We start from the raw sequence: 21333 nt of genomic DNA on the forward strand, positions 1-21333 counted from the left end.
TTTATTTCTTTATTAATTGTCATGGAACCTCGGCTTCAGCACTGACTCATTATTTGGAATGGATCAAAGTGATGAGCCAAATTGAGCCTTTCAACAATGTGGTTTTTTGGGAGCATAGTCGCTATAGAGAAAATCGAACTCATGTTTGAACATTAGCCATCCAAAGGAGTTTGTAAATAGCCAACTGTTTGGAACACTTGCAATATCGACAAAAAGGCAATACCATATTGATGTTTTGTTCACATCATGGTTAAATGAGGCATAGCCTACAGCTGTACCATCGATATAACTGTTGTTGATATATAACAACCAGCAAGCTAATGCTAACTACCTAGAAGTATGCAGTCACCATGCTTCTATCTTCATGACACCATTGTGTTGCGTGTCTCTTGTCTTTGTCAAGAACCACAATGAAAGTAAGTGCTGATCCTTAGGTTTTCATCTTTGTACAGTACATTTTCTTTAATTAAAATGTCAAAAAACTAAAGACTCTCTGTAGCCTTGCATTTGAAAGGGATGGTAGGCCTATATAATATATTTAGTTTTGAGTTTTATAGAAACAAGCTATATTTTTGTGCTTTCTTATCCCTAGATTTGTGGTTTTATTGTGTGTGAAGATGCAATGTTTTATCATATCTTGGTTACCTAATGTGCTTCAGAATGTCTAACCTTCTATTTTCCAGGCAAGGTTCTCAATTCTTTAGCACAGGGATTATCTCTCCTTGGTGAATGTGTTGCCAAATGTAATTAGGGACTTTGGGACAGTTGAAGCTGCGCGTATCTACCAGCCATGAACGATTTAGTGAAGACTGCTGGTCCAGCTGTTTACAAGGTGACCTCTTGTCGCCTCTGAAGAGTGTCAACGGTTATTTGCAACATGCCTCTGGACAAAGGCGTCCCCTGTGGGCCTGTCTCCTGTAGGCCTGTCTCCTGTGCACACACTCCAGCTGAATGTCAGGCACCAACATAGCTACGTCCAATTAACAGCATCGACTCTTTTAGATGTAACTTAGACAGTGGGAGACACTATAGAGCCCTTTTATCTTACATTGATATCTCATTAGGACCTTGGTAAACTTTGAGAACTGTGGTAATTAATCTCAATTTCCTATTTTGCAAACTATAGTGTCTCTCAACGGAGAAAGCAGAGAAAATAGGAACTCATTTGCTGGTTTTAGGTCCACTGTCACATTGTCTGTTACAGTCTGAGTGTGTGCTCGAAAGCCATAAGAACATACCCTTCAATTTTCCATGGAGTCGAATCAACACCTCCCTGACAGTCTCAAGAAAAACTCAACGTTATTAACTTCACAAATTTAGGATTCTTTGCAGGGATGTTGCAATTGATTGCACCATATTGCAAAGTGTTCCTTTTATTGTGTCCACCCCTGAGACGTTCCTGTCTGTCGTTATAGATTCTGTTATATTGAAATTAAAACTGGTCCAGACAAGCAGAGGGGGAACAATTGCCACATTAAGAGGGCACAAACTAAATACCTTTACACGCCTGTGAAAAGACCACCAAAAACTACCTTACCTATTAGTTTGAACTTATTTCCATTGTTAGAGTGGCTGATGACATTTGGCTCAGTGGGAAAACATTGCCAAGTCAATAAAGGATAATCTAAGGGAAAGGAAGCCATAAAATACTGTCTTGATTGCCATAAAGCTGTTCTGTGTCTGCCCAAGGACAACTTAAGGTAAAACCTAATAGAGGTGTCATACATAATAACCTAATAAAAGTAAATGTAACAACTACTACAGTGCAACAAAACAGGGAGATTAAATGTGGTCTCTTCAACATAAGATCTCTAGCATCTAAAGCAATATTGGTAAATGATTTAATATCAGATTATAATATTGATATATGCTGTCTCAGTGAAACTTGGTTGAGACATGAAGAATATGTCAGCATAAATGAGGCCACTCCACCCAGCCATATCAATACTCATATTGCCCGAGGCACGGGCCGAGGAGGTGGAGTTACAGCAATCTTTGACTCGAGTTTACTTATCAATACTAAACAAAAATTAAATTATACCTCCTTTGAAAGCCTCGTTTTTAGTCTTACGCATCCGACCTGGAAAACTTTGCAGCCAATCTTATCCCAGATAGCAAAATATGACTGAATCAATGTTGAAATATGGTTAGGCAGAAATATTGAATCCATGTTGAAACCCGGACATTGAAATTAAACAGAAAGCGCAAATTGTTTTAATGTTGAATAAACGTTGGACTTTCAACCATAACTGACACTATCAATGTTGATTCAACCATCATCTAAATAGGAATCTACATGCACATTTTGGGTTGATTTTACATTGAATCAATGTTAGGAATCAACATTGATTCAACCATCATCCAAATGGGAATCTACAATTAAATTGTGGTTGATTTTATATTGAATCAGTGTTAGGAATCAATATTGATTCAACCATCATCCAAATAGGAATCTACATATACATTTTAGTTGATTTTATATTGAATCAGTGTTAGGAATCAATATTGATTCAACCATCATCTAAATGGGAATCTACATGTAAAACTTACATTAAAATATTCAACTTTTCTAAGCATACTGTAACACATTAAAAAAGTGAATGTTTTTCACCAATGAGTTTTCTGTGTATAGGTCTACATCTTAAAGAGCCTGTGACACGAGTTTCCCCCATCATCCAAACCCATCAATTTGAGTAAATATTGTCCCCTTGAAAACCGTTACTGAACTGATTTTGGATATTTGTACTTTGATAACCATTAATCTGCCCTTCAATGTTGACAATTTTCTAGATCTTCTCGGGGATTCTTCAAGTCCCGCCAAATTATGTGTGACGTCATTGCGGGCACAGCGCTCCAGCTGCACCGTTCAGGATCCCAGCATCTGCATGTAAACGCACAATGGGGCACACAGCAGCAAGCTCAGACAGCGATGACAGTTTAATTTTGAACGTGTCTGAGAGCTCATTTGAGGCTGAAGGATCGGTTTATTTTGTATCTGTTAGAAGTTTAGGAATTACCGTAATTTTCGGACTATAAGGCGCACCTGAATATAAGCCGCAGCAGCTAAATTGAATGATGTGTACATATATAAGCCGCACTGGACTATAAGCCGCAGGTGTTTTAATGTTTAATTACCATAAGGGTTTGTGCACAGAGGGGATTGTCGGGAAAGAGATGGCTGTTTGAGGAAGCTCCCATTTATTAACATTTCAACAAACAAGTTGCATATTTGCATAACGTATTCAAGTGTTACCATTTAGTGCAATAGTAGCTACAGAACATGTACTTTGCTGTGTAAACTGTACTGTATCACATAGCGTTTCAGACACACAAACTTTTCAACTTTCAAACTTAAACGGTGCGCTCCCAGCGCACTTACCGGCAGTGATCTACAGCAGTGGTTTTCAACCAGTGGTACGGGGAAAAACTGTCTCGCTCTCGTAATGTCTGTCTGTCTTGCTCTCGTTCTGTCTCTCGTATCACTCTCGGTTCCACTTTTACTTTTGCGCGCTACCTGTCTCACTCTTTTCCGGCCTCCAGCTTTTCCTGCTGGAGCCCACCGCTTAAAGGTGGGGGGCGCGGACGGGCCATAGAGCCCATAGAGTTAAAGGTGGTGGACTGTAACCTGTAAAATCCATAGATTTAGGAGGTCCCCTGGTGGCCGTTAGCTGTAAAAATCCATAGATTAGCCGCACCGTTATATAAGCCGCAGCATCGAAAAATGGGAAAAAAGGCGCGGCTTATAGTCCGAAAATTACGGTAGGTGCGTCAATATGGGCGATCATACGGTCATGTAGCCAGTGGTGGACTGGGACTAAAAATCAGCCCGGGACTCTCCACGGCCCACTTCGGTACCACTAGTAAATTGTCAACGGGGGGAGTGGGGGATGTGCGAGTGACTTATCCGACCGGCCCACTTCGGTACCGGCCCATCGGGATTCGTCCCGATGGCCAGTCCGCCACTGCACCCAGCCCAGCCCACGTAAACTGTCAACGGGGGGAGCCTCGCTGCGGGGAAACGGTGGACCTAGTTTCCCGATCGGAGTGGGAATAATAATAATAATAATAATAATCCGTGCATTTTATCCATTAATTTCCCCAACATTGTGGTAAAAAAAAACACATGTTTAATCCATGTTGGTGTACTACTACAACCAGTGGTGTAGTGGGGATGTTTTTACTGGGTGGACGGGGTGGTGGGTGGACGGGAGACACTATGGACGCGTTCGTGAACTGTCAACGGGGGGGGGCTTGGGGACCTCTGTGTCGCCTGTCAGCGCAACTTACATGATGCCGTTTAGACAATATAATAATAAAGGGCGGTGCCGGCTGTCAGCGAACCGATCCGGCCTTTCTGCGCGACTATCACTCAAATGCGGGACATAGTCTCAATGTGTGGGACGCGGGACAAATAATAAAAATGCTGTGTGTGCAGTCCCGCACAGTGCGGGACACCTGGTCACCCGACACACACAGTTCTGCCCCTCACACACACACACGCTTCAAATCAAGTTGCATAAATGCTTGAGCTACATTTTTATTATAATTACTGTGAAATCTGCCTATTATGTTTTCGTCATTATTACAACAAACACACACTTGCAACTGATAACACTGGCAATGATTTTAGATGTATTAGACTATTAAAAAAAGAAATCATGCTTCAAATAAGTGGGGGTACGGCGTACCCCCGCGTCCAACGCCCACTACACCACTGACTGCAACTACAAAAAGCTAAGGTTTGTTTTCTCATCAGGAAATGCAGACCGGCTCAAACAAAAGATTTTTAAATCATCATCCTCACGATCATTTAATGTATCATATGTTCGCCGAATTGACATGAAAGCACTAATAAATGTAGTTTCATCCACTTGAGTTTACAACTACAAAAATAATCGATTTGTTTTTATATCACATCCGACGGGAGGAAATTCAGCAGCTCTCACTACCAATTTTTAATCCTAATTTAATCATCATCTTCACCACGATCATTTATGTTTATGTTCGCCGAATTGACATGAAAGCACTGACAAATATGAATATACTGTAGTCAACTTCATTAAAACGTTATTAACGTGCCTAAACTCAGTAATTCACAATTTCTACGCATGACACACTTTGTCCGTGTTTGGCTCTCTCGCCGCACAGTGAAGCGTTCCCGCATTGACGTCACTTCCGGCTTCCCCCAAAACCTCAAAATGAGTCGAAGGAATTTTCCCGCGATGTTCGAAATTATTGATATTTATCGGAACGGTATCGCTTTTTCTTTTTTAAACTGACGGTTCGAGATTACTAGTAGCCCACTATTTCATTGCACAACAGTTGTTGGGTTTGTGTCACAGGCTCTTTAACAGACCATTAACAAGTGAAATATCAATACTGTACTGAATGAAGTGGTCCAAACTTGTAAACACACACTACACTGAAAAACTAAGCCTCAATAAACAAGAAAAATAAATATTAAAAGGAGTAATATATTACTTAAAATAAGAAAAATTATCTGCCAACAGAACAAGAAAAATTCACTTGCCAAGACTTTCTTAAAACAAGTTCACTCAGGAGAGACGTGATGTATGGAATACATGTTTATTATCGGGTCACATTATATAAATGAAACATAATGATGACAGTTTATAACAAGTGAATGAAATGGTGTTTGGCGATTAGGCCCAGGTTTTGTAGGATGTCATTCGGGAAGGGAAGAACCGTTTCCGATGAACCCCCCCGGGTCTAGACACTGGTGGTGGTGATAAGTGGTTAGGTCCGGTTGGAAGGGAGAAGGTTGAGCTTGGCCCTGAGTTGGAAGCAGGAGGCGAAGGGGTGGAGGAGGGTTGCGCGTTGACACCTGGAAGACAGCTGATGGAAAAGGGGAGAGCATATATAGAGGGATTAACAGGTGCGATGATTAGGCTTGTGAATGGAGGGAAGTGATAGGTTAGCTGAGGAGTGGGGAGTGGCGCTCCCTATCCTTTAGTGAAGGGAGCGAGTATTGCCATGACGCGCAATACGAAGTGATAGGTCTTCCTGCCTGAACTTGCGCTGAGCTTCATTTCACTCAGGAGAGACGTGATGTATGGAATACATGTTTATTATCGGGTCACATTATATAAATGAAACATAATGATGACAGTTTATAACAAGTGAATGAAATGGTGTTTGGCGATTAGGCCCAGGTTTTGTAGGATGTCATTCGGGAAGGGAAGAACCGTTTCCGATGAACCCCCAAAAGGAGTGAAGGTATGAAGTACTGAACGTGATGAAATCTTACCTTGTGGGATGCAGTGGAAATCTATGGATGAAAAGAGAGGTTAGTACATGTGGGGATTTAGGCATCCTCCCTGGACGTACAGGGCTTCCTGGACGTACAGGGCATCCTGGACATACAGGGCATCCTGGACATACAGGGCTTCCCGGACGTACGGGGCATCCCGGACGTACGGGGCATCCCGGACGTACGGGGCATCCCGGACATACGGGGCATCCCGGACGTACGGGGCATCCCGGACATACGGGGCATCCCGGACATACGGGGCTTCCCGGACATACGGGGCATCCCGGACGTACGGGGCATCCTGGACATACAGGGCGTCCTGGACATACAGGGCTTCCCGGACGTACGGGGCATCCCGGACGAACGGGGCATCCTGGACGTACAGGGCATCCCGGACGTACGGGGCAACCTGACTTCGCAGGGACACATTTTATACAGACCCGAAGGTTACAACCTGGACGTACAGGGTTAGACATGCAAGGATAAACATGAGCCGCGGGGCGAATATACGTGCTGACATGCTAAGAACCACCACCAGTTATATGGATACGTACCAATTTGAAGGTTGGAGAGACCTTTGGATAGCCAGCACGGCACTGGCGTTCGGACGAATGTAGGATGAGAAGCGGTTGTTGTAGGGAAGAGGAACAATTACCTTGATTGCGGCAGGTTTGCTGCACCTATCCTGAACGAGCCCTGAAATGCTCTTAAGACACCACCACCAGTTATATGCATGTTTACCAGAGGTAAACTGGAGAGATCTTGGATAGCCGGCACGAGCCGATGCCCGGCGAAGAGGGAGATGTAGACAATGTAATGCGGCTGTTGGCTTGAGTACAATGATGCATGAATATCATACCCTGCTTAACATAAGCCATGTGAGCATGAACCAAATATATGAGTGCAATATGAGCAGCATGAAATAATATTTGCTTAGGTAAATGCTGAGACATGACCCATGATATAGGCAGGGCTCAACACTAACTTTTAAAAGTGGTTGCCAGGCTGGCAACCAGGCATCCGCTTTTGGTTGCCAACTGAAAATACGGTTGCCCTTTTTGATACCTTATATTTTAAATAATTAAGATGCTATACAGTTATACATCCACTTAATAATGAACATGTGACACGAGAATGTTCAAATGCTTTACAATAGTAATTAACGCATTTATTTGAACCTAAGTGGTAGTAAACTTGTCCACCCTCAATTGCTGGTATACAAAATACCAGTAGTGCTGCTGTTGTCCTGTCTTCATAGATCCCTCACAAATGAATTGAGCAAGTCACCAGTTTCTTGATCATCCGTTGTCTCCCTTTCAAATGTGGGTTTTCTTGACCTTTGTGCTGACCCCCACCATAGACCCATTGGCCCTTCAGCATGAAGTCTTGGATTGGCCAGACTAATACATTTCTAATGTTAAATACATGAAAACCATTCATAGTTAAACATTTGATATTAATTATTGATGCTGTAAATTACCTTTAATATGTCTAACTATATTTAAAATGTGTTACCTTTTTATAGAGTGATTATAATTTAATGCAACCATTTTCTATGGTAAAGTTTCGTTTTGCACTTTTATTTTGTAGTAATAAGATCGGGACTCTTATTTTTGAAGGAACTTTTACCGGAAGTGAATAGAAAACATTCCTCTTTGTTTTTCGTTCGGGTTTTACCTTACGCTCCATCAGTTGAATCACTTTGAACATTCATTGGAGAAGTTGAGGTGTTGGCTGAACTTTTATCACAGTCAAGCAACTTATTTTTGCTTCGCCATTTTGTTGTAAAACAAACACGCGGCGCACCGCGCACGCGAGTAAAAGTGCATCGCTTCTGGCTCTGTAATCACGCCAATGCACGTGCAATTTAAGTATCAGGTTCCGACTGGTCACAACAATTAAATATCACTCTTAAAAACGAATATGAACATTTATCTATTTTGGGGTGCACGTTTGCTGTCCTTATTTCTTATGTTAAAAACTGGTTGCCACTGATGGCAACCAAAGTCCAAGAAGTGGTTGACATTTCCAAATGGTTGCCAATGGCAACCGTTACTATCGAGCCCTGGTATAGGACTAGCTTAATTAGCAGTTTAATTACGCCACGGTGAGACGTAGATGCTGATGTGCTGGTTGGGTGATTAGACTGTCTTTTATCATCTTACATGAACATCTCTTTCTCCCTGAAAGAAACCCCCAAAAACCACGGATGGGCAGCATCCGTGGCTGTGTGAAGCTTGAAACTGCGGTACTTACTGAGCATTGTGACGGGTAGTAGTTACCCGAACTGCATAACTCATGCTGTAACGCGTTACACCCGACACTGCCTGGAACTCACCTTAACCCTAAACTAAAGCAACGATATTCTCTCTTTTTTCTTCTTCTCTTTCTCTTTCTTCTTCTTCGTTCTTCTCTTCTTTTGCTTTTCTCTTTCTTCTTCTTTTCTCCTTCTTTCCTTTCTCTCTTTTCTTTCTTCTCTTTTCTTACCTGTTTTAGCGGTGAGGCGCAGGGAAAGGAGGCGAGCCTGCTGTGCGCTGAACCTGCTAGTAGTGATGTTACGTATTGCGCCGAGGCTTCGGAGCGTGTGTCGAGTAATCCCCAATCTTTTTGTGAAGCATGTATCGAGGCTTGTATCATTTTGGGCCAGTGACGTCATCGATGACAAGCGAACCTCGCTGCCTGTCGATACCACGTGACTGCTTCGGGAAGCGATTCATTTGAACCGTTGAGCCACAACGCTCATAATACCCATGGATGTATAACAAAACCATATTACCCCTCCTGTACCCGGGTCCGCTGGTGACACGATGGAATTAAAAGAGCTCAGACCCTCACTTATATAGAGGTCGGAAAATGTCATAAGTATAAATAGATACAGCATAAATAAATGTAGGAATAAAACATGAATAAGTAAATGAATAAATGCAGATAAGATATATCCAGTGTTTTTTGTTTTGTTTGTTTTTTTGGGTAGATTCAGCGTGTGGGCTGTGGCTCGCTGGAAAGCAGCCGACCCACGACCGCAGGGTTTGCTTATAGAAGCTACAGCTAAATGAGATAATGCAGTTAATAAATGTATTCCTGATATGGTTTAGCCTTCTCAGGCTACAACGTGGTTAAGTTTATGAATAATATTAAGGAATACGAATCCCTCTTTGCAATGTTTACCAGCCTCCTATCGGCTTTTCAATCACAATCGTTCAACTGGAATGAAAACAATATTGTTAACATGAAAATAGGATTTTATGTCCGTTGTTTAGAGTTATTCTAAGGCTTTACTCATTGGAAACTCGGTATGAGATAGAGCGCAACTGTTGAGATTTCCAATTTGCCTGTTTTACACGCTTTGACCAACAGGGGTTTATGTTCAAATGAAGCCCATGATGAAGCCTCATGACATGAACCCTTTACGAACCAATTGCTGGAAAGCTTCAAAGCTTCATAAGGCTTCATCTCGCCATCACTACCTGCTTGCCACCTAAGACGCACTTAGAGACCAGTACTGCTACTGAGCCGGGAGGAGGAGTAGCTTCGATGAGATGTAGCTTGAGCCCTGCCTGCCTGCAAGAGGGGTTGTGGTTGAAGCCGGAAGTGGGTGAAGCTTCGCAAGCGATGAGGGCCCGTTCCGCGTGAAGGCCGGAAGCGCCGCATTTGAGCGGCCCTGATGCCAGTGATGCCCTCTCGAGAGACTGAAGGCGTGTGTCAATTGTTTGCCTGAAGTAGCTCATTTCCATTAAGCCGGAGGAACTTCCGTGGAGCTCAGTATCCTTGTCTTTTTCTTCCGCATCCGGGATTGCGGGGTGGCCGGCTAGAACCGCTAGCCAACTGGGGAACGCCCCCTGTAGCTTAATCCGCAAGACTGCGGAGTTGATGGATCAATACCCGGAGCTGGGACGAAGCCCTGCTGCTGCTTGCGCGTTGACACCTGGAAAACAGCTGATGGAAAAGGGGAGAGCATATATAGAGGGATTAACAGGTGCGATGATTAGGCTTGTGAATGGAGGGAAGTGATAGGTTAGCTGAGGAGTGGGGAGTGGCGCTCCCTATCCTTTAGTGAAGGGAGCGAGTATTGCCATGACGCGCAATACGAAGTGATAGGTCTTCCTGCCTGAACTTGCGCTGAGCTTCATTAAATACATCTAGCCTTAAAATATCTACAGATATCTTTAAAAAAGTGTTTTTAAACCAAAATTAAGTAAATTTGAATTGAAGCAAGGAATATCTTTAAGAATTAAAATCTTATAAGGAAAATGTGCTTGAATTCAGCATATTCTACTGCTTTTGTCCCAAAATTCTATTTTATGTTAGGCAACATATCTTAAATCCAGTGCAGCTTCACTTTAAACAGGTACATTCGTCTAGATAAAGATAAGATTTAAGAATTATTTTCTTAATATGTAGAAAAATCTACTTAAATTCAGCATTTGGTGCTATTAAAGTATTCTTAAAATAAGGCTAAATACCAAGAAACGTAGAGACAAAACCTTCACAAATCTTTAATCCTATCAATATAAACTTTGACTGCTTGCATAAAGAAAAATATGAGTCTCAAATGATTTCTTTTAATGTTTTTATTGTTTTCAAACAGCGTAGTAAAGGTCAGTCATCAGATATGTCTTTAGAGAAAAAGAGAACATTATTTCACTGTAAAATGCAAGGCAAGTGAAATTCTCATGACACTTTTGACTCAGCGAACAATTTCGAATAGGACTACAAGTATGAGGGGCCGCTATGGACATTATTCAGAAATACCGTTCACATACACATATGAAACGCTCTCACACACACATGAAATCCAAAGTTATTCACATATACAGTACATGTCAAACGCACTCATATACACATGTGATACGCACTCACACACAAACACACAAACACACACACACACACACACACACACACACACACACACACACACACACACACACACACACACACACACACACACACACACACACACACACACACACACACACACACACACACACACACACACACACACACACACACACACACCTGAAACGCTCTCCCACAGATATGGGATAGTGTGTTTTATATGTGTGTGTGTGAGAGCGTTTCAGGTGTGTGTGAGAGCGTTTCAGGTGTGTGTGTGAGTGCGTATCACATGTGTATATGAGTGCGTTTGACATGTATATGTGAATGACTTTGGATTTCATGTGTGTGCGAGTGTTTCATATGTGTATATGAGAGATTTTTACATATGTTTGTAAATTATTTTGGTTTTAGTTGTGTGTGTGAGTGTTTCACATGTGTATGTGAACGGTATTTCTGAATAATGTCCCTAGCGGCTCCTCATATATATATATAAGTGCCCTAATCACTAATCACTGGAACTTGTTCCAGTCGGCCATAGCCTTTTTGTATGAAGTAGTCATGTCACAGTCGTGAATGGCGTCCAAGAGGACTTCAGTCTGCACCACAGACAAAAGTGTTGCAATGCACTGAGGATAGGTGAGGTGAAAGGTGTAATAACATGCCATGAGATACATCGCGCTTTCATGAATGTCCTTTTTGGGAAGATGAGCATGGGCATGGTTCCAATGGCCAGTGTACAGTTGGTTTCGCAGATGATGACAACAGGGCTGGAGAGTGGTCGTGTCTGAAGAAAGGTGTTGGGGTCTTCTGCAGACTGACACAAAAACAGACAAAGAAATCATCACAAAAAGCCAAACAAATATGATCACAACATTTCACTCTTTGTGTCGACATGAGAAAATTCTTATAAATGTTCTTACCTCAAGGACGTGGAGCACAGCCTCACTTGCATGCCTTAACTTCTTTTGTGGGGCCATAGGTGATGGGAACATCTCTGGTAAAGCCTTCATCATGGCAATTGAGGGCTTTACTGTTGAAAAAGAAAAAGTTTCATTCCGTCTCCTGCAATCAGTTAATAAACAGACATTGTCAGAGATAATAATCACCTTTGTCAAGCTGCGGAGACCTCATGAGCTTTTTGAAAACTCCATAAAACTGTGCCCTCTCACAAAAGGTCCCCCACCGGGTCTTAAGTTCCATTAAGAAGTGGGAGTTGCCTTGATTGAGGACCCGCCGTAGTTCATCCATTAGCTAAGACAGCGAGAGAGAAAATATATAGGAGAAACTTTCAAATCTACATTCCAAGGGTTAGTAATTCGTCTCATAATTGAATTTCCAAAAAAAGATTCATATGTGTATAATGTGATTGAAATGGTCACTTAACAAAAATATTACAGTGCACATAGAAATACGTATGTCTGATGCACACACTATTTTTAAATACGTATATTGGACCAATACTACTAACAAAATAATGTTGTGTGTATCAGAAGCACATTTGTGAAATTTGTTCTTTTTAAATAAGTGGAGGGTTTTTATATATCTATTCAGAATAAATATGTTTATTCAATCAGCATATTTGAGTCATTTATTTATGAATAATGAGACAGATCTGATTTAATTGTCATACCATTTCTCATTTCAAATTTGGTCTAACGTTAACCGAATTAGGAAGCATAGTTGTACATAAAACGAAAACATTTGCTTACATGATCCAGTTCTCCAAAGCAAAGATAAGCTTTAAGAATCTTGATGTCAATGAAGGCCCTTCTCGCTTGGATTTCGAGGTCCAGGAGCTGAGCAACATCCATCTTGTTTGGTCTGGCCTTGGTTTTATACATCGCCTGTAGAGTCTTATAGTGTCTCGTCTGGGTCTGTGGGCTCTCAGTTTCTGATGCTAGAAAACATAAACCCCACTATTTTAATTTCTGATGTTAAAGTTTAAATGAGACATTAACACACAGCCATAGTGACTGACACAGGGCAAACATAGATGAGTAATCTTGAATAAAAAAGGGTTCTAAAATAGCTTATTGATATTGTTACATTTTCTTGAAGAGATTGAACTATCTACTATTTCAATTTCTGTACTTACCACATAACTGTTCAGCCTCCGGGGCGCTGCATCGAGATGGTGGTGATCTCTCCAAGATCAAGGTTGATGCGGTGGATTCATCAGTCTCATCAGTGGACGTCTCATGGCTGCTCTGAAAGCTTAAACTCCTAGGCCTCTTTCTTGAAGGAGTTGAACCCTGCTTCTTTTTGGGGGTTGTCACATTCTGGATCCTTTTCAAAAGCTGCTTTTTCAGTTTCCTTACAAGACACACACACAAAAGGTTGTGTTATAACTCACATTAAACAAACTTGTATCAAACAAAATACACCACACAAGCAGTTGCACAGAGTTCTTATTGAACTGGATAAAACACATCACTCCCAGTTTGATAGGCAAATGATTGCATTGCTTTGTCTGAACCATGAGTTGAAAACTTGAATAGTGACATACCCACTCAGCTCTACTGGTTTGAGATCTGTCCCAAAGCATTGGGTACTACTCAATTAGACGCTTCACCATTACATAGACCCTCCAGAAAAACGCGATTCTGCGATCGCAGAATTTCCCGCATAATCAGCAAAATGCCGCAGATTTTTAAATCCGCATATTTATCAAAAGGCCGCATAATCCCCGCATTTTTCCACACAAAGTTGAGGAAAAAATAAAAAAGTTAACTCGTCTTGACGAGTAGTGATGATGACGCAACTTCATCAGCCCGCGCATCACAGAAGGCAAACACCGTCGTGTGAAGGTGTGGAATTCACACACCAAGATGAACAAATCGAATCCATCACATTTACCCACAAACATTTCAGCTAAAGACCGGGCAAAGCAGTACCCCAATGTCTTGCACGAAAGTGGGGGGAAACTGTTCTGTACCCCGTGCAACTGTGTGTTGGAGCATAAAAGGAAATCGACTGTGAATACCCACTTCGATTCGCTCAAACATTCAAAAATGGTTTCTGCTGCGGACAAGAAAGCCAAGCAACTCACGCTCACAGAGGCTTCAACCTCCAAAACCCTTTCGAGGGTTGCAAGAAACGAGGTGAGTAGCCTACAATATTGAAGCTGGTCAGATAACGAACGAGTAAATGAAAACAGAATGAGGAGGAGGTAGGTGTGTGTGTGTGTGTGTGTGTGTGTGTGTGTGTGTGTGTGTGTGTGTGTGTGTGTGTGTGTGTGTGTGTGTGTGTGTGTGTGTGTGTGTGTGTGTGTGTGTGTGTGTGTGTGTGTGTGTGTGTGTGTGTGTGTGTGTGTGTGTGTGTGTGTCTTTCTGTGATATAGCTTGCTTCTAGTATGCTTGTTTATCATAGCAACTCTTTAAAAGTGCTCCCTTTCATTCAGTAGTAGCCTCGTAACAGGGTGCGGGAGAATAATCACCTTTTTTTTTTTTCAACTGTTCGCATATTTTGCAACTTTCCGCATATTACGCAACTTCCCGCAATTTTCCCGCATAAAATCACATAAAAACCCCGCATTTTTATCGCATAATCAAGGATTTTAGCCCGCATAATCAATGATTTTAGCCCGCATAATTAAGGATTTTGGCCCGCGTTTTTCTGGAGGGTCTAATTACAGTGAGTTCACGGCTGCATGGATAGTTAAAGTCATCCCCAGCTGCTCTTTTAATGGAAATCATGCTTGTGACTGTATTCCTGATCAATCGACAGCGAAGATCTTTGGAAAGGACGTAGTGTCCTTCTTCTCCAGCACGGTGCTTTTCAGAAAAGGTGCTTTGTGATTGCTCCAATTCTGCGTCTGTGTATAAGACATACAGTGGACTAGGAAGCTGTACGGTTCTGCTGGCACCATGTTGGGGTTGTGGGCTTTGAGAGGGGAAGGAGGGTGGAGAAAATTAAGGGGATGGAGAGGGGTTGGCAGGAGGGAAACAAGGAAGGTTGGGGGGTGGGAATAGGGCTGGGAATATTTATATATATATATATATATATAAATAATGGTATTTACAATGAAAAGAGCACTACACTGTGCCAAAAGAAATAATCAACACAACCAAAAAACTCCACTTCTTCAAATAGCTGCATGATGACTAGGAAAGGCTTACTTGGTAACAGGTTTAAAGTCCCTCAAATGTTAGAATCTGGAATTACCTCATTATCATCATGAGTGAGTCTCCAAATGGTTCTTCTTCTGAAGAAGTGCTCAGGCCCGGGAAGGAGATCACGCAAGTCCTCCTTAGATAGGCTGGGCAGCATGTCTCTGCTTATATTAGCAGCTGAAAACAGATTTAACCACACAGTTAATAATAAGGTAAAAAGCAACTAATAACATATTTATCTAAATACATAAACTGAAAGAGTAATGTATATTTCTGGCTGGCTTCACAAGATTTTATTTAACATTAAAACATGTATTGCACTTACTTATAATTTAAATTAAAAAAATTGCTGTTACAATAGCCCGCACTATCATACAACAACGCATTGTGAAATGCTGTCTACAACAAAAAAGGGCGCCAAAGATGGCTATGCTAAATACTTTACTGTCAGTTGTGAAAGGCTCATTTGCTTCTTGACATTTGTTAGAATATGACATAGATATATGTATATTGTATATGACTTATATTATTACTGTGCACCACATTGTCTATGTAAGTAGCTGCGACTACTAACTGTGTTCATTGGTTAGCTGCTGTACCACATGATTGATGATGTCACTACCTAGGGTATAAGACCGTTGGAAGTCACGCCCCTTCTCTGTCTGTCCTCAAGCCTCTTGAGATGTGTGCCTAAAATAAATAACGCCGTGATGAATGGCTAAACTTGAACGACTGAGATTATTCACCTTTCTGCTGCAGGAGACAAAAGGTTTAAGTCTAAATCTGCTAACAGGTTATGGGCCCAGATAACGACGAATGATTCTCAAGTTCGGGAGTACGCGCTAAGAGTGCTAGTTAGCAGCCGCGTGTTAAAGCTAAGTTTAGCAGGGAAGCTAAAGCTAAGCTAACAGGGCGCTAAGCTGAGCTACCGGGAGCGACAACACAGAAAGACATGGCAAACTCCCACAGAAGTAAATGGCCCTCGTTCAACGGGAACGCAGAGGAATACGAGCTCTGGGAGGAAAGGATGCCGTGCTGTATGCATGGAGTAGGATTGAAAGAAACGATCCTACGAGCACCTACGGGAGACCGGACCGCGGAGGAGCGGATCGCGGACGAGAAGCTGAACGAGGACGCATATTGTGCGTTGGCTCCACTTCTCGATAATACTAGTCTTGGACTTATATTCAGAGACACTAAGGACCAAGGCCGAGAAAGACTCAAAGTTTTGAGAGAACACTTTATCGGTAGAGGCAGACCACGGATTGTAACTCTGTACACGACGTTAACCGCGCTGAAGAAGACGGTCAACGAGACGATGACGAAGTATATTATCCGAGCGGAACAGATCATCACGGCACTCAGGAACGCTGGCGAAGCACCGAGTGAAGGATTGATGATGGCGATGGTAATGCGTGGTTTACCAGAGAAATACAAGCCGTTCACATTACTTGTGACACACGGAGATACGGAGCTGACGTTGGGACAGTTCAAGGCGAAGCTAAGGAACTTTGAGGCCGCAGAAGACACAGATTCAGCCTCGGACGTGATGGACGAACGAGTGCTGAAGGCCCAGGCGACGCCGGGGAAAAAGCTTGCCAAACGTTTCCCCCGAGCCGAGGAAGGTGAGCGCAACGGGCTGGTGTGTTGGCGATGCGGAGAGACGGGCCACCGGAAAGACGAATGCACCAAGAGAGCGTGGTGCAGTCATTGCAAGAGCAATGGGCACACGGACAACGCGTGCACAAAGAAGAATCGTCAACAAGATGGCGCCCGGAGGGCACACGCACAAGATGGCGGCGGACATCGGACCGGTGGTGGACATGCTGCGGGACGAGACGACTGCACCTTCGAGGTGCAAACAGGAGGTGCCAGCCTACTGGGACAGCAGATGCGGACCCACCAGAAGGGATTGCTTGTCGACACGGGAGCGTCGTCGCACATAATCAACGACGAGAGAAAGTTCCGGCGTTTCGACACCAACTTCAAGCCGGAGACCCACTCCATGGAGTTAGCTGACGGGAGGCGTACTTTCGGAGTGGCACGAGCCAGAGGAGAAGCACAGGTGTGTTTGGTTGAAAGCGAGGGACGACGGCGTAATGTGACCTTAAAGAACGCATTATACATCCCATCGTACCCCCAGGAACTTTTCTCCGTGAAGTCTGCAACCACCAACGGTGCTAAGGTATTCTTTAAAGAGGGTAATGATGTACTAGTATCACCTAATGGTTTGAGGTTTAATATTTATGTCCATAAGAGGATGTACTATTTACCAACCGAGTGTGATGATGATATGTGTCATGTCAGCCATGATATTCAAACATGGCATGAGATCATGGGGCACTGCAATTACGAAGACGTTTTAAAGTTGCAGGAGGTTACCGAAGGCATGCATATCAAGGGTACTAAGTGTAAACCTGCTAAAGAATGTACAGTATGTATTGAGGGGAAGTTTACACAAACAAGGAACAGGAATCCGACAGACAAGGTTAAATCACCACTTGAGCTGGTGAATACGGATCTAGTTGGTCCAATGAACAATGTGTCCATTGATGGCTTTAAGTATTTACAGTCATTCACTGATGTGTACACAGGGGCAGTGTTCGTTTACTTCCTGAAAGCAAAGAGCGATACACCTCAAGCCACTGAGAATTATCTGGCTGATGTGGCTCCCTATGGGACGGTAAAATGCATCAGGTCGGATAATGGAACTGAGTTCACCAGTAAGCAGTTCAAAACGCTACTGAGGAAGAACAAGATAAGGCACGAGACGTCTTGTCCCTATTCACCTCACCAGAACGGTACTGCTGAAAGGGAAGGGCGCACTCTCTTTGAGATGGCCAGGTGTACGCTCATTGACAGTGAGCTACCCAAGAGTCTCTGGCATTATGCTATCCAAGAAGCAACGCATACGAGGAACCAGTGTTTTAATAAGCACACGGGCACTACACCATACTCAGCACTGTCCGGGAAAAAGTGCAATTTGGCTAGCATGCAAAAATTTGGTGCAGTGTGCTATGCGTACCAGCAGGACAGGGGGAAGCTAGATTCTAGGTGTGAAAAGGGGCGTTTTGTCGGGCATGACAAGGGCAGTCCCGCCTACCTAATCTACTACCCCGACAGGGAGAGAGTGCAGAAACACAGGTTGGTGAAGTTTGTCACTAAGACAACTTGTGAGAGCGAGACTCAGACACAGCTGTTAGAGCTGGACCTGGAGAGAGACTCTGAGGGAGAGGTAGAGACCACACAGCCTGGTGTTGTACTGACTGACGGTCCACAGTCTGCACGAGAGGATGATGGCGAGGAGCACTCTAGGGTGACGCCACATGCCTCAGACAGTGTGAGATATCCCAGGAGGGAGCGTAAAGCCCCGGGGTACCTTAAAGACTATGCTCAGGGAGAGACTGAGGAGGACGACAGTACACTCATCAGTGTAGACTATTGCTACAAAGCAATTTGTGGTGTACCTCTGACTTTTAAAGAGGCCATGACATCCACTGAATCTGGAAAATGGGGTAAAGCGATGGATGAGGAAATCAAGTCCCTTGAGGACAACCATACGTTTACCCTGACTGAATTGCCAGAAGGCAGGAAAGCAGTGGGAGGTAGATGGGTCTACTCAATTAAAGGGGACATTGACGGAAACGACAAACACAAGGCTAGGTTTGTAGCAAAAGGCTATAGTCAGCGGGCAGGAATAGATTATGGTGAAACGTTTTCACCAACAGCTAACCTGACTAGCATACGGGTGCTAATGCAGAAGGCAGCCCAAGAGGATTTGATCTTGCATCAAATGGATGTAAAAACCGCTTATCTCCATGCTCCCATCGATCGGGATATTTACATGGAACAACCTGAGGGGTATGTAAAGGAGGGAGAAAAGCTTGTCTGTAAGCTGGAGAAGTCGATTTATGGCTTAAAGCAATCTGGGCGTAACTGGAACGAGATGTTGCACAAATGCTTAACGGATGACTATTTCACCCAGAACCAGGCAGACCATTGCATTTATGCAAAAGAATCTAAAGAAGCAAAAGTAATTATTGCTATCTGGGTTGATGACCTTATCATCGCAGCAAGCAACATCGAGTGTCTAGAGAAAGTAAAAAGCATGCTTTCTAACAAATTCAAGATGAAGGATTTGGGGAGGGTAAAGCACTTTTTGGGGATGGATTTCAACCAGTCGAATGACTGCGTTACAGTATCGCAAAGTAAATATGTTTCAAAGATACTGGAACGTTTTGATATGAGCGAGTGTAGGGTGAGAGAGACACCTTGTGATCAAAAGTTGGACTACACCGAAGACGCGCCCAAGATGGCAGATGTGACGATGTACAGAGAGGCTGTCGGCAGCCTTATCTACCTGACGACCTGTACACGTCCAGACTTGTGTTTTGTGGTAGGAAAACTATCACAGAATTTTGCGGAACCTTCAGATGAACATTGGGTTACCGTGAAACATGTGTTGCGTTATCTCAGGGGGACCTCAGATAAACAGCTCTGTTTCAAAAAGAGCAGCGAGCAACTGGGTCTAGTGGCATATAGTGACGCTGACTGGGCTGCAGATACAGGCGACAGACGCAGTACGACAGGGTATTGTGTGGGCTTGACCAAAGACAGTTCACTTGTCTCTTGGAGAAGCAAGAAACAACCCACAGTAGCATTGTCGACATGCGAGGCTGAGTACATGGCGCTTGCTTTAACAATACAAGAGTGTATCTACTTGGAGCAGCTGCTGGCAGGTATGGATACCTATGTGTACAGGAAGACAGTCATCAATGAGGACAATCAGGGGACGATGGCATTAGTCAGGAATCCGGTGTGTAGGCAAAGGTGTAAACACGTGGACATCAAGTACCACTTCATCAGGTCTACCATAAGGGAAGAAAAGATGTCTTTGATTTATTGCCCTACGGACGACATGGTAGCAGATGTCATGACTAAACCTGTCTCCAAAATAAAACTGAAAAAGTTTGCAGTTGCTATGTTTGGTGCATAAAAAAAAAAAAAATGTGTTGAAGAAATCCACATTGGAGTGTACCATGTATTCCATTTGTTTTGTTATAAATATGAACAGATGTACAGAAGCACATAAGTAATAAGTGGGAGTGTTAGAATATGACATAGATATATGTATATTGTATATGACTTATATTATTACTGTGCACCACATTGTCTATGTAAGTAGCTGCGACTACTAACTGTGTTCATTGGTTAGCTGCTGTACCACATGATTGATGATGTCACTACCTAGGGTATAAGACCGTTGGAAGTCACGCCCCTTCTCTGTCTGTCCTCAAGCCTCTTGAGATGTGTGCCTAAAATAAATAACGCCGTGATGAATGGCTAAACTTGAACGACTGAGATTATTCACCTTTCTGCTGCAGGAGACAAAAGGTTTAAGTCTAAATCTGCTAACAACATTATTTCTTGCAATAATACAGTATAAATAAAAATGTTAACCACGATTTGTCATTTGTGCAGTTATTAACAGCTTACAGTAGATATTAGCTATGTTAATACAAGATATGTAGCCAGCTAGCTAGCTTACTTTGCATGCTAACTTGTTGTCCAACCGATTCAAATAATGTAAAGCTTGCTGGAGAGGTGCAGCATAAAATACACAATTACATTACCTTTTAATGCTGCAGTTGCTATAGCATCCATGTCCGGATATGTGATATCTCTTCCATTTTCATGCATGGCGTAGTTAAATGTGAAATCACGGAGGTTCAGTCTTCTGCCTGAAGGAAAGCTAGCCAGCAACCCTGAAGCTAGGTGCAGTGGTGTACCTGACCTAACACACGCCCTTAACGGACCCTTTTCGCGGTTCCCATTGGAAGGTACCATTTCTTTTAAAAAAAAGAGGGGTGACAGAGATATTGTATATGTTGCAAATATTAGGAATATTAATAACTGATGCAGTCATAGGTAACATTTCAAACATCTGTTTCTTGATGCAAATCATTCCACAAGTTATTCCCAGGCATTTTTATGACGTGTATATATAGGAACATGACTCACCGGTCTCCCCCATACAGCTAGAGAATGTGATAAACCCACTTCATTAGTTATTTTCCAGGGCTAACACATGACATGAGAGATTCGGAGGAGATT

The 21333-nt window shown here is 42.9% G+C and overlaps 3 long non-coding RNA genes across 3 annotated transcripts; all 3 read right to left on the minus strand.

Moving 5' to 3' along the window:
• Window positions 1–5572: 5572 nt before the first annotated feature.
• LOC307030492 lies at window positions 5573–10268 on the minus strand. The gene is made up of 2 exons (XR_013805669.1): window positions 6269–10268; window positions 5573–5856 (listed from the first exon to the last, which is right to left on the minus strand). It is a non-coding gene; the product is annotated as an uncharacterized lncRNA (long non-coding RNA).
• A 1379-nt stretch (window positions 10269–11647) lies between these two features.
• LOC307028157 lies at window positions 11648–21056 on the minus strand. The gene is made up of 4 exons (XR_013804852.1): window positions 20853–21056; window positions 12214–12358; window positions 12028–12137; window positions 11648–11921 (listed from the first exon to the last, which is right to left on the minus strand). It is a non-coding gene; the product is annotated as an uncharacterized lncRNA (long non-coding RNA).
• On the minus strand, window positions 12868–13653 carry LOC307028158. Its single transcript, XR_013804853.1, has 3 exons — window positions 13614–13653; window positions 13203–13420; window positions 12868–13004 (listed from the first exon to the last, which is right to left on the minus strand). It is a non-coding gene; the product is annotated as an uncharacterized lncRNA (long non-coding RNA).
• Window positions 21057–21333: the final 277 nt, after the last annotated feature.

Source organism: Notothenia rossii (assembly GCF_949606895.1).
Source record: "Notothenia rossii genome assembly, chromosome: 2".
NCBI lineage: Eukaryota > Metazoa > Chordata > Actinopteri > Perciformes > Nototheniidae > Notothenia > Notothenia rossii.